Source organism: Pecten maximus, chromosome 17, assembly GCF_902652985.1.
Source record: "Pecten maximus chromosome 17, xPecMax1.1, whole genome shotgun sequence".
Lineage (NCBI taxonomy): Eukaryota > Metazoa > Mollusca > Bivalvia > Pectinida > Pectinidae > Pecten > Pecten maximus.
In genome coordinates this window covers 6,582,936-6,595,631 of record NC_047031.1, presented here as the reverse complement: position 1 = coordinate 6,595,631, position 12,696 = coordinate 6,582,936, and the positions used below count along the sequence as shown (strand labels likewise).

Sequence of the window (12,696 nt, the reverse complement as noted above, 5' to 3'; positions counted from 1 at the left end):
CACTATTGGAATGTGTAGGTCCTACATTTTATTTCGTAGTGAAATCATGACGCATTGATTTTAATGTTAAATTAAACAATCGTTAAAAACGTGAAATTCAATCATTATACGTCAATTGAACGATATTTATATCAAACAGAGTTTATATCTGGCAACGGACGAGAAGAGAAGTGGTAATAAACAGGTATGCAAGTCATAACAATGTCAAAAATATTCAGCTGTCAAAAATGTCAATGACACCGCTTCCTCGTTTGACATTTCAGTGAATAGGCGATTATTTGTCAAGTATGAACATTTTTATGACAATGTCTCGCCAAACGATACGAGTGACGATATCAGGTACATCCACTTATGAGCTTTTGACCCATAATTCCTAAATAAACTGCCTACCTTTGAAAAGATAATCATATTCGTCATCCTTGGTACCCATTTTTGTTCTGCCGGAAGTTGACGGAAGCTATATTATTGGATATGTTTAAGCGTCTTGGCTGACTATAGATACAAAATCAGCCCTTCGGCTGTTCTACTACGAAGTTTAGAATTCCCTCCAGGTGTCAGTGTTAGGGAGATATGGAGGATGGCGCTGATATTAGTTGGAATTTCAACCTCCCCTTCGTCTCCTCTCCCGTCAGTGTATTCAATATGGCGGATTTGACGCCCCTTAGGTTCTGCGCAGGTAATGACGTCAACTTGGCGCAGCCGGAAGTTGACATGTACCCGGCCAACTCACCAGGAAACAATATTGCTAAATAAATATCTGAGGTCATTCTGTCAATTCTTTATATATTCATTATGACAAAACTTTCGAATAACATATATGATTATTATACGAACACTTCACTGCAGTCGTCCACTTACATAAATATAACACTAGGCCTAGTATCTTCTCAATAACCTAGATCGCAGGACCGGTTTGTCGAGGAGTACAATGCGTGATTACGCCCAGAGACCTATAAAAGATGCTTCAATATTCAATTCAGTTCAATTAAAACTTTATCTATAGTCGGTAGATTATTCTACATATCATAGCAAATTAACATTAGCTCTAATTAGCTGTCAAAATCGGCTCTCACCAGTATAAAAATATTGACAGATATTAATCATCAAAATCAGAGAAGTCTATATAGATCTATATGTATCACAGACACATTAGTCATATATATCTTATATAGGTCTCTGTCGAAATATATACAAATAATATGCTTCATAATTAGTGGGGTAAAAAGTGCGCGTTTTCCTTTGTTTCCTCCATGCGTCTGAATCTGAACAGAGACTTAAATATACTAATTTAGGCGTCTGCATCTGAATGGTATTTATAGACAAAAATGTATCAACGTTTATAGGATCTGGAGCAGAGGCTAATATTTTTTCTATAAATATGACCCATATGCAGACGTCCATGGTTTTCCCGATAGATGTCTATAACAATCTATATAAAACAATACTATAAATAATAATTATTAATAAAAAGTAAATAAATAAATAGATAAAAATAATGTGCCAAGCCGCCGTTATCTGAAGCAGGGACCTCTCTGTCTGAAGGTTCTACCAATATTGTCTGTAGAAATGGCTAAAATATCTCCTTAACCGTCGGATAAAGTACACGTGTATCTGACATGCATGGATCTAGTATATATATCTGCATGTCGACTGCAACCGTGATTTTCATTCACAATTCCGGCCGAATACAATAAATGAAAACTTAAGTAAGGACAATTATATTCCATAATAAACCATTACCAATCGATACGTTTACGATAAATAAAAGTAAAAAATAAAACTAATATCGTTACCGAGCTGTTGTCATGCATGCTGACAAAACTTTCAAGTTTAACATGAAATAATAATAAAAAATACATGGACTGATGTACTGTATTTACCGAATTGTATTGCCCCCTGTTCGATTTTCAAAACATCTAGTTACTATATACAATATACATAGGTCTATATATTTAAATTGAATGATCGCAGTGATTAAATTTCACGCTAGCTCACACCTATATAATTATATTATCACGAAAATCGCACGTTTAACAGTATATAATGTCCAGTGTAGAAAATAATTTGAGATAATTTGAGATATTTTACAGCTTCGGCAACTCGTTTCCATCACTGCTGTCAGATATCGAGCCATTTAAAATATTAATATTTTCATTGAATATTTAAAATACTTTTTCATCAATTTTGGTTGCCGTTTGACGTCGCTGCCGTATGTATTAAGGTTCTTTGAATAGTTTAACAAGCTTTCTCAATGTTTATCTATATTTTCACGTCAAATCATTTTCTTGGATAGTTTCGTTGTGGAAGTCACGTTCCAGGTTGTTCCTGGCAGTTTATACAAGATTCTATTTTAATGTTTGAAACAGTTTGAAAATCCAAAGCCTGTGCCGTGATTGTATTTTACCCAACAAAAAACTACAACAACAACAAAAAAACATAGATATTTACCAAATGGATTTAGTACCCCCGCCCCCCCCCCCCCCCCCCCCCCCCCCCCCCCCCCCCCCCCCCCCCCCCCCCCCCCCCCAAAAAACAGACAAAAAACAAAAAGAAAAGCGAGTTTCATGCGTGAACCCGGTTTATCTGTAAAGCTGTAAGAGTGATCTCCCTTAGACTATAAATTTGTACATTATGCAAAGCAGGCGATATTTGGACATGGACTGTTCATGTGTTTCTTTACATAGCAAAAATATAAATAGCTCACCGAGAAAATGTCTACGCTCTTCTAGGATTTTGCAATTTAGTTGTCCACCTAATAGAAAATTAAGCACTATTCATCGCGCATTAAAACTTTTATCAGAAACGCCTATGGACTAGGCAGCTGTACATTTTATTGTCTGTATATTTATACATTGTATTACAGTAAAACTCGGATAAGTCGAAGTCGACGGGACCAAGCAAAATAGACGGACAAAACAGCTGTATGGTGTCTCTAGTACGACCGACTAGTCCTAGACGGACAAAACAGCTGTGTGGTGTCTAGTACGACCGACTAGTCCTAGACGGACAAAACGGTTGTGTGGTGTCTCTAGTACGACCGACTAGTCCTAGACGGACAAAACAGCTGTGTGGTGTCTCTAGTACGACTGACTAGTCCTAGACGGACAAAACAGCTGTATGGTGTCTCTAGTACGACCGACTAGTCCTAGACGGACAAAACAGCTGTGTGGTGTCTCTAGTACGACTGACTAGTCCTAGACGGACAAAACAGCTGTATGGTGTCTCTAGTACGACTGACTAGTCCTAGACGGACAAAACAGCTGTATGGTGTCTCTAGAACGACTGACTAGTCCTAGACGGACAAAACAGCTGTATGATGTCTCTAGTACCACTGACTAGTCCTAGACGGACAAAACAGCTGTATGGTGTCTCTAGTAAAACTGACTAGTCCTAGACGGACAAAACAGCTGTATGGTGTCTCTAGTACGACTGACTAGTCCTAGTGGACAAAACAGCTGTATGGTGTCTCTAGTACGACTGACTAGTCCTAGTGGACAAAACAGCTGTATGGTGTCTCTAGTACGACTGACTAGTCCTAGTGGACAAAACAGCTGTATGGTGTCTCTAGTAAAGCTGACTAGTCCTAGACGGACAAAACAGCTGTATGGTGTCTCTAGTACCACAGATGAGTCCTAGACGGACAAAACAGCTGTATGGTGTCTCTAGTACGACCGACTAGTCCTAGACGGACAAAACAGCTGTATGGTGTCTCTAGTACGACTGACTAGCCCTAGACGGACAAAACAGCTGTATGGTGTCTCTAGTACGACTGACTAGTCCTAGACGGACAAAACAGCTGTATGATGGCCCCTAGTATTACTTACAGTTGAGTGTAAGCTAACCTTTACAACCTAGTGCACTACGTTTAAACTACTAGTGCATTACACAAATGCTACAGGTAAACTAGTAGTGCACTACGTCCAGTCAGGTGTGACCACAAATCCCCCTATACAGGTAATGGACAGTGCCACTGGACACCTGTGTTAGATACATGTAGTTGTTACCTGTGTAAATTGACTGTCTTATATTTGTCATCCTGACTTTACCAGGTACACATGTATATGTAAATGCTGATGAAATTTTATCTAATATTTAACTCAAAATAAAATTGGCTGCGGTTCTTATATGATATATTGCACAAGAGGAATTAAAAACTCTATCAATTGGATTTGTAGTGGATTTTTTATCATAATTAATTTTTTTTTTAAGATTTCATTATAGTGTAAAATTAAGGTTCATCTTCATGATTTCAAAATTTTGATGCCTGTCATGTATATTTTTAGATGTAATTAATATATACATTTTATATTAATGATCGATTCTACCTTAGGCCTTGATGACTGTATTTTTTTTCTCAAGTACACTGTATCAGAGACCTATAGTATATAGGTCTCTGACTGGATATGTACATATATTTTAATATTTATTGTTTCATCAGACAAAAATATTTTAAAATTCAGTGTATTGTTACTTCATTAATATCTGTTAATTCAACCATAAAATCATTTCATAGTACATAATCAAAAATCAGAAGTTTCGTATATTCTCATTTATGTTCTGTAAGAGACAATATCTACACGAGTTATGTAATTTATGTATATTTGGTACTCTCGATCAGGTCATGCCTGTTGTCATGGCCACCTGGGCTCTAGGGCTCAAACCCCACCTCACCACCACCTTATGGACCTCCATAATACCTTACCTATATATATGTATCAGATGAGGATCAGTCTTAAGGTGTGCCTGTTTGAACACCTGGCTATAGTTTTGTCAAGTCACCAATTATCTCCCCAGGGGTCCATTTATAGCATGCTGTGTCAGGCTCCTCTGCCTAATCTACCTGTAATTAGCATCTAACACTACCCATATATAATGTCTACCCGTGGATGTTTTTTTTTTGTCTTCATATTTTGAGACAGTGACAAAATGCAATATTTTTCGAATATGCATGCATTCCGTCTGTCAAAACGTGTTTTTGTTTAAGATGTATGTCGATTTCTTCGATATAGGGAGGAAAAAACACAATTTGTATCCCCTTATTCAGTTACAGTTAATGTATGGAAAAATATATCGTTTAGACGGACAATGGAAATTCGTCATGTTGACCATGATTAGCGCGCTGCCGAGAAAAATATTAATAGATAAATATATTATTGATATAAAAATCTCGGGACTCCCGTTTAATGATTTTAAAGATCAATATATACACTTCAATTAAAAACAAAAAATGAATAAATAACGTGGAATTTAAGTCCCGAACTAACTAAAGGACCCATTTTAACCGAACTAGACCATTTAATGGAGAATGAACGTAAAGAACAATTAATCATTTTCTTAATGCAATAGGGAAACGCTTAAATGCTGATCAAAATGTATCCCAAAATTTTGTTTTTGAAAAAATATTGCAAAAAAACATGTTAGCGTGAACTGTAAAAAAAAATTACTTAAGGTCCACATAATCCACATGTGTATATAATATATTTGTTAGCAGGTAACTTTATAGAAGAAAATTATATAATCACAAATTCAAGTGTTGTACAGCTCCAGATACATGAACATGTATGTGTGTTATATAAGCTTAAAACTGTTGCCCAAGTTTGCCAGTATATGTATTTCTTAACAAAAATGACACTAATTGTTCCCTCAGGCCATTATCTCGTTCTGTGTTACCTGTAACTGATACATGTACCTGGAATCAGATCCAATATGTTAGATCTTCAAAGTATTAGATACCTGCACACGGGTACATGTACAGAAAGTTCAACTCTTTCAGTAAAGGAAGATGGAAGGTGTATTCAAGTAACATATACCTTTTATAAACTTAAACTTTTGAAATGTATAACTGTTATAATCACTTAATTACCAGTTCATTCAAAGAATCAGTTTCTTTACATGTTAAATCAAGGTTTAATTAATTTCTTTATGTGTTCAGGTTTCTGACTTTAAGCATTGTATGTACAGTATACACGCAAAAGATTATAATGTACAGTATATATTATGCCATAATGGGCTGAATAAGGTTTTAATAAGCATAATATCACATCAAAAATGAAATTATGAATATGTCGCATAATTTAGTCTGAAATTAAACTTCAATATAGATTAAATGTATCAAATTGAAAATGTTCGAAGTAACGATAAGTGTTTTAAAATGTTTTATTATATACTTTCATGTGATGAAAACAAAATACCTGGAATTTAACGTGAAATGTCTAACTGATCAATCGATACAAAATATAAAGTACCAAAAGATAAATGAAACTTGGCTTGAACAATTTAACTTACTAGTTCAATGATTTATAAAGTAAATTTGTCTTAACTTAGTTACAGTGTATAATTAACAAGAATAGAAAGGTTGAAATATACCATCAAACTAAACTCCCAAAACCTTTTTAAAACTCTTAAAAATATAGCTGTTAGATAGTCTTATTTAGGTAAAAATCACAGGTAGCCTTGGGTACTGCCCATTACCTGTATGGGGGTTTTGCTGTTCATCACCTCTTTGGGTGTAATGCACTACTAGTTTACCTGTAGTTTAAATGTAGTGCACTGCTAGTTTAAACGCAGTGCGTGCACTACTATAGTGCACTAGGCGTAAAGGTTAGCTTACACTCAACTGTACGTTTACGAGTCCTAGAAGGACGAAACAGCTGTATCACGAGTGGACCCCCCCCCCCCCCCCCCCCCCCCCCTCCCCACCCTTTTTCGCATGAGGAGGAGGAAATTGTTTTATAGACTAAAAAAAGCCTATGCCAAACAACACAACACAACACAACACAACACCCCCCCCCCCCCCCCCCCCTCACCCCCCACACCGCTTATCGTAAATCTTATCCCCGAAATAATGCAAAATTAGCTATAATCATTTCATTTTCCGAAATTTTGTCCCCCAGGCCCACGCCAAAACGGTGCTAGCATCACCTCTTAATTTACTGGACCCCCCCCCCTTTCAAATTCCTGGATCCGCGCCTGTGTATGATGTCCCTAACATCACAGACGCGTCCCAGAAGTACAAAACAGCTGTATGATGTCCCCAGAATCACGAACGGGTCACAGAAGGACAAAACAGCTGTATGATGTCCCCAGCATCACGAACGGGTCCTAGAAGGAAAAAACAGCTGTATGATGTCCCTAGCATCACGAACGGGTCATAGAAGGACAAAACAGCTGTTTGGTGTCCCTAGCATCACGAACGCGTCTTAGGACAAAACAGTTGTATGATGTCCCTAACATCACTGACGAGTCCTAAAAGGACAAAACAGCTGTATGATAACCCTAGCATCACGAACGGGTCTTAGGAAAAACAGCTGTATGATGTCCCTAGCATCACGAACGGGTCCTAGAAGGACAAAACAGCTGTATGATGTCCCTAGCATCACGAACGGGTCCTAGAATGGCAAAACAGCTGTATGATGTCCCTATCATCACGGAGGAGACCTAGAAGAGCAACACAGCTGTATGATGTCCCTAGCATTACCGACGAGTCATACTAATCCGATGGTACAGTTATATAGGTGACATGCATATGTGTTTGGTAGAATCGTGATACATTTGAACAGGGAGAGAATATGAATAAGGCGTATGGTGGCATTGACCAACAGTTTTCCTCACTTTAGACTATTGTCATCAAAATGGGTTTCAATGCTCTGTTTCCTCATTTTAAACTATTGGCATACATGGTGTCTACGGCTTTGCTCCCTCATTTTAAACTATTGGCATACAAGCTGTCTACGGCTTTGTTCCCTCATTTAAAACTATTGACATACAAGTTGTCACGGATTTCCCCCTCATTCAAGACTATTGACATCAAATATCTCCCCTGTATGTGAAATGCATACGTGTGGTGGATGTTTGTGTTCTGAGGGGTTGCGATGTTTTCGTGTTCGCCTCCTTGTGATTGCGCGGGGCTGATGTCGACTTTATAGTACTACCTCACTGAAGCATACTGACGAAGACATCCAGCAGGACATCCCACCCGGTCACATTATACTGACAACGGGCGAACCAGTCGTCCCACTAAGTACTTCGTAGGAGTAGAAACTATCGTTTTTGCGGACTCTGGTATGCCTCGGCCAGGGGACAGAACCCAATGCCGTCTTCACAGGGGCGAACGCTTCGAAAGAAGAGAAAATATGAGATCCCAAAAAAACTCGCCCCTTATGATCAAACAATAGGGGCAGAAGGTACAATGCCTACGCCCTAGCCACAAGACAAATGTGGATAACTTCTAATTGAAGGGATGTGGTTGTTTCTAACTCCTATAACGTATACCGTACATGCCGTGCAGACAGAGTTGATACCTTAAACACAAAATGGAAAATGTTTTTATATTGTTATCGTTTATTTCTGTTTCTATTCTTCTCCTCAACAGAAGAAGAGTTATGTAGGCGGTTAATCTGTGACCAAGTAACTAACTACCTTCTCAACAATAAATAAATATTAACACATACATACATGTATGTGCAGGTCCAAATGTATAATAATTCATTTCATAATTCAAAATCCAACTGTACACGAAAATAAAGAGCCAACAAATAAAAAAATATTTACAAAAGTTAAATTTAAACATATGTATACTGAAAGCGGACTTATTTTGGCGAACTCGAATTTTAGCGCGATACTTAAATTTTAACAGGTAAGCGCAATTATGAATAACTGCTCAAATAATGCTCGCAGTTCACAGTAAACGCCAATTAGCGCAACGAATATTTAGCGCAAGACTTTCTACACGAAAAGCTCTAAAATAATGCTCGCAGCACACAGTAAACGCCAATTAGCGCAACCAAAATTAAACGCCAAAATAAGATAACCGCTTAAATATGTAAATTACAGTATAAACACTTATATATTGACACCAATTCACTTCAACTGAATCTTCAGTCGACAAGGACAAGTCTTGCTTTAAGGTCTACTTAGATTGGTTTATCAAATGTAATGAGGCTGAGATAAACTTATATTTTCGATTAAAAGCAAACTATGTTTACTTAAATTTACAGGAAAACACCAAGATGCATAGCACAAATTGCCGTATACCATTGACCAATCAAAACGTTTAAAATAAAACTACATGGATCAGTAAAGCATCTTTAATATTTTCAAAGAATTTGTGGCTCTTCAAGCATTTGCAGGAAAGAATAATGTAATTCAAAAGTAAAAATGCGATATTAATATTTTTTTTCATAATGGCGCCATAATCTAATCATAGGATACCACTCCCCGTCTCACTCATATAATTTTTAACTCTTGAGTAATTTTGTTTAAAAAATCAATAATCATAACATCGTTTCATCTACATCTGAATGAAGTTCAGAAAAGAAAATGTTTCAGTACAAATGCAGTAAATATAAATCTCGGTTCTGATTGGTCGGCAATAAAAAGAAAATCATTCTTAGAAAAATAGCACTTTTGATATATGTCTCACAGCATGAAGAATTATCGTGTTTTTCAAATAAGTGGTCTCATTATCACACTTGGAACATGTGATGTTGACAAAAGCGCCACACACAGAGTTTATCAAAATTCATAACTACGAGAAATTTGGTTGTTAATCTATTCAGGAAAAATAATCTTTTTTAGAAAACAAATTCCGTGTATTTGAAATAATCCACGCACAATCACTTTAAAACCTCGCGCCATGTCGATTTATCGCAAAAATAGACCCAGTTGTCTCTGAATGGTTTTAGAAACGTCTCGTTTTGGAGGAATGATCAACAGTATTTCCGGTGACGGAGGTTTCTTTACTTCCGGTTGTGGCTTTGGTTTTCGTTTTACCGGACACAGATGAAAAAAGGCTCCGCACGCATTTGTCCATGGTACAATACAACAGTTTAACACATTACGAATTCCTCGCTGAAAACAGTCCACCATACAGAACTTCACGTTGAGGAAGATGGGACCCAGGCACCAGACATGCGCAAAGGCTGTGTAGGCGAACTGACATGCCCAGACGCTGGCGATACAGGGTCCTGTAAAAACGGTGAGCAAACCATAGCAAAGTCCCGACCAACAGGAGTAGCAAATCTCAGAACAGTCCCAGATGATGTCGAGGCTCTCTGGCGATTTCTGTTCAGCTAGGACGTCATAGAATTGAATCTGAATAAGCGAAAGTGTAAACACATAAAATAAACATATCTTAGTATACTACTAATACATAAATGGTTTGATTTGCCTCAATTGTCATCGGCTAAAACATGAACGTTAATATTTAGATATATCAACCTGATGTTTCTATTTTTAGAAACACGGGATTGATATTGCGTTCATGACTTCATAATCATTGTTACGTCAAACTGCCCCAATATGATTTGCCGATTATCAAGATAACCACAATGCAATTCAACAAAGAAAAACAAACAAACAAAAAACAAAAACAATATTCTTATCTAATATAAAAATTAAGGACATTTGAAGCGGTTAATATAGTGTTTTATCGACCTGGTAGAGTCAAATTTAACCTGGTTAATATGTACTTCTACCAGGTTTGTATAACACCATGCTTATCTCACCAAAAGGTAAGTACATTGTATTGATGAATAAAGAGAAAATTTACGTTAAGCATGATGTCATTCAGTAAATTCTGCCATTAAGACTATAAACCCCATGTATGTATATATATATATATTTTTTTCAAACAACACTCATAATATCCCGTTTGGCAGAAATGCATTTTTTTCGCAACCCAATAAATACACAATTTTGATTTCGCGACGTAAACGCTGTGGGTTGTCTCCCTTCATGTTACGGAGAGCACCGCGATACACGTGTTCTGTTGTTGATGTGAGGTTGAGTTTGGAGACTCGCTTACATGGCGATGAATATCAACGGACGCACAAAAACTCGCCTTCTCGTTTCAAGTCGATTAAATACACACTCGTGAATCATGTTATTTTACTGAGAGAGTTCCAAATCAAGGGGGAAGAACTCTTACAGTTTGAAATCCAAATTATTTTCCCCTAGACCTATGACTTTACTGTTACAAGATCTTATGTAACCTCATCACACCCATACAACCATAATTATACACAACACGTTGTGCTAATACACTTTGTTTAATGGCCTCATGTAAAACAGTACTAAAGTATTAAATATATAACAGGGAGCGAACAAGAGAATGACACATGAGTAACACGTACGATGGTAATCAACACACGTGTTTACACCACTTACACACAATACTTACGGTTATGTGTTTGTTAAGTCCATTAGGGTCACGTGACGGCGGAGGTTTCGGCTGCACTCTATTTGGAGGCATTTTGTAACAAGTTCAGCTCCTGAATGATAAACACATGGTCTGTTATTTTAATTGGTAGTCAGTCTAAATCTTAAGACGGCATTTCTTATATCAATATATTGATTTAGCATACATTTCAGTTCTTACACTAAATTTAATGGATTTAGGATTAATATAGTCTCGATATTATGATTTCAAAGTAAAACTTCGGCAATCAACAAAGAAATATTCGTAATGACTTTATCAATTGAGATATGAATGACGGATTTCTTTTCTCATATTAATAAGACTTTTTCAAGAAGTCTTGAAAACGACAGTATTTTCTATTCTTATTGAAATAAATAAAAAAGGTAAAGACACTTTGATTTTTTTTTCTTTTATGACGTCAAATCACGTATTTGAATATGCTGTCATTATTTGACGTGGAAACCAGAGCACACATGGAACTACGGGATATTTGCAATTCGATATACGTACATAGAACCTACTATGCTTAAGATAGTTCATCTTCAAACTGATATTTCACACTGTACGTAGTCCGAGTTTCCTCTCGCCCTATCGTCAGACAGACATATTAATGGACAGATGTCTACACAAGACATATGTCCGTTAACATGTCTATCGCCTGGTACGGAGGTCAAATGATACCCGGACTGACACTAATATTGTCCGATAACCTCACATATCTATGATAAATAAATATGATTTACCGATATTGTGTTTTAAGGAAATCTTGACAAAACAGATATACTCTTAAAATAGAAATCGTGAAAACAATAGTCCATTGTCATTGAGATTTACTGATATAACAATAAGTGAAATCTAAAGCAGGCGAGTCTTGTAATACTAGTAGGGAGATTTCCCGGCGATGAAATTTCATGGCCCTTTGTGTATCGTAAATGTTTATAATATGCAATAACCATAACTCCATAGATCTATATTTATCAAAAATGATAATTCATAACTGATCAATAAAAGTCAGAAACATACCTTGGTGCTTGTCAGTCATTTCCGACCTCCGTGTCCAGGACCGGACAGTACTGATTTTAGACACCCCAGTGGCGCTTGTACGCGTAAAATATGATTTACCAAGCATTTACTTATCATGTTTTTTTTTCTCATTCATATATCTTTAAACATACATTTAAAAAAAAAATCAACCTCTGTTACATTATTTATTTTCGTGGATACCAACATGCGTCAATTACGCCATCAATTCGGACGACGACTTCTCTAGATTACCGGTGTTTCGAGAGACTCGATTGGACTGTAGATTTGAGCGTTACAGCTCCTACACAGTGATACACAGTAGGTGTACTGTATCAACAGTCGTTAATGGTTGCCCCATATACAGGTAAATAAAAGCTGACGGGATTAAAAGTCCATCATAATAGACGTCACGATTTGTCCGAGATCTTCGGACACTCGAACTCAACCAATTAAATTTCCAATCATTGTGGTCAACA

At 36.8% G+C, this 12,696-nt stretch overlaps 1 long non-coding RNA gene across 1 annotated transcript; it reads right to left on the bottom strand.

Moving 5' to 3' along the window:
* Window positions 1–8,327: 8,327 nt before the first annotated feature.
* On the bottom strand, window positions 8,328–12,328 carry LOC117315710. Its single transcript, XR_004529747.1, has 3 exons — window positions 12,221–12,328; window positions 11,180–11,270; window positions 8,328–10,092 (listed from the first exon to the last, which is right to left on the bottom strand). It is a non-coding gene; the product is annotated as an uncharacterized LOC117315710 (long non-coding RNA).
* Between the last annotated feature and the right edge of the window lie 368 nt (window positions 12,329–12,696).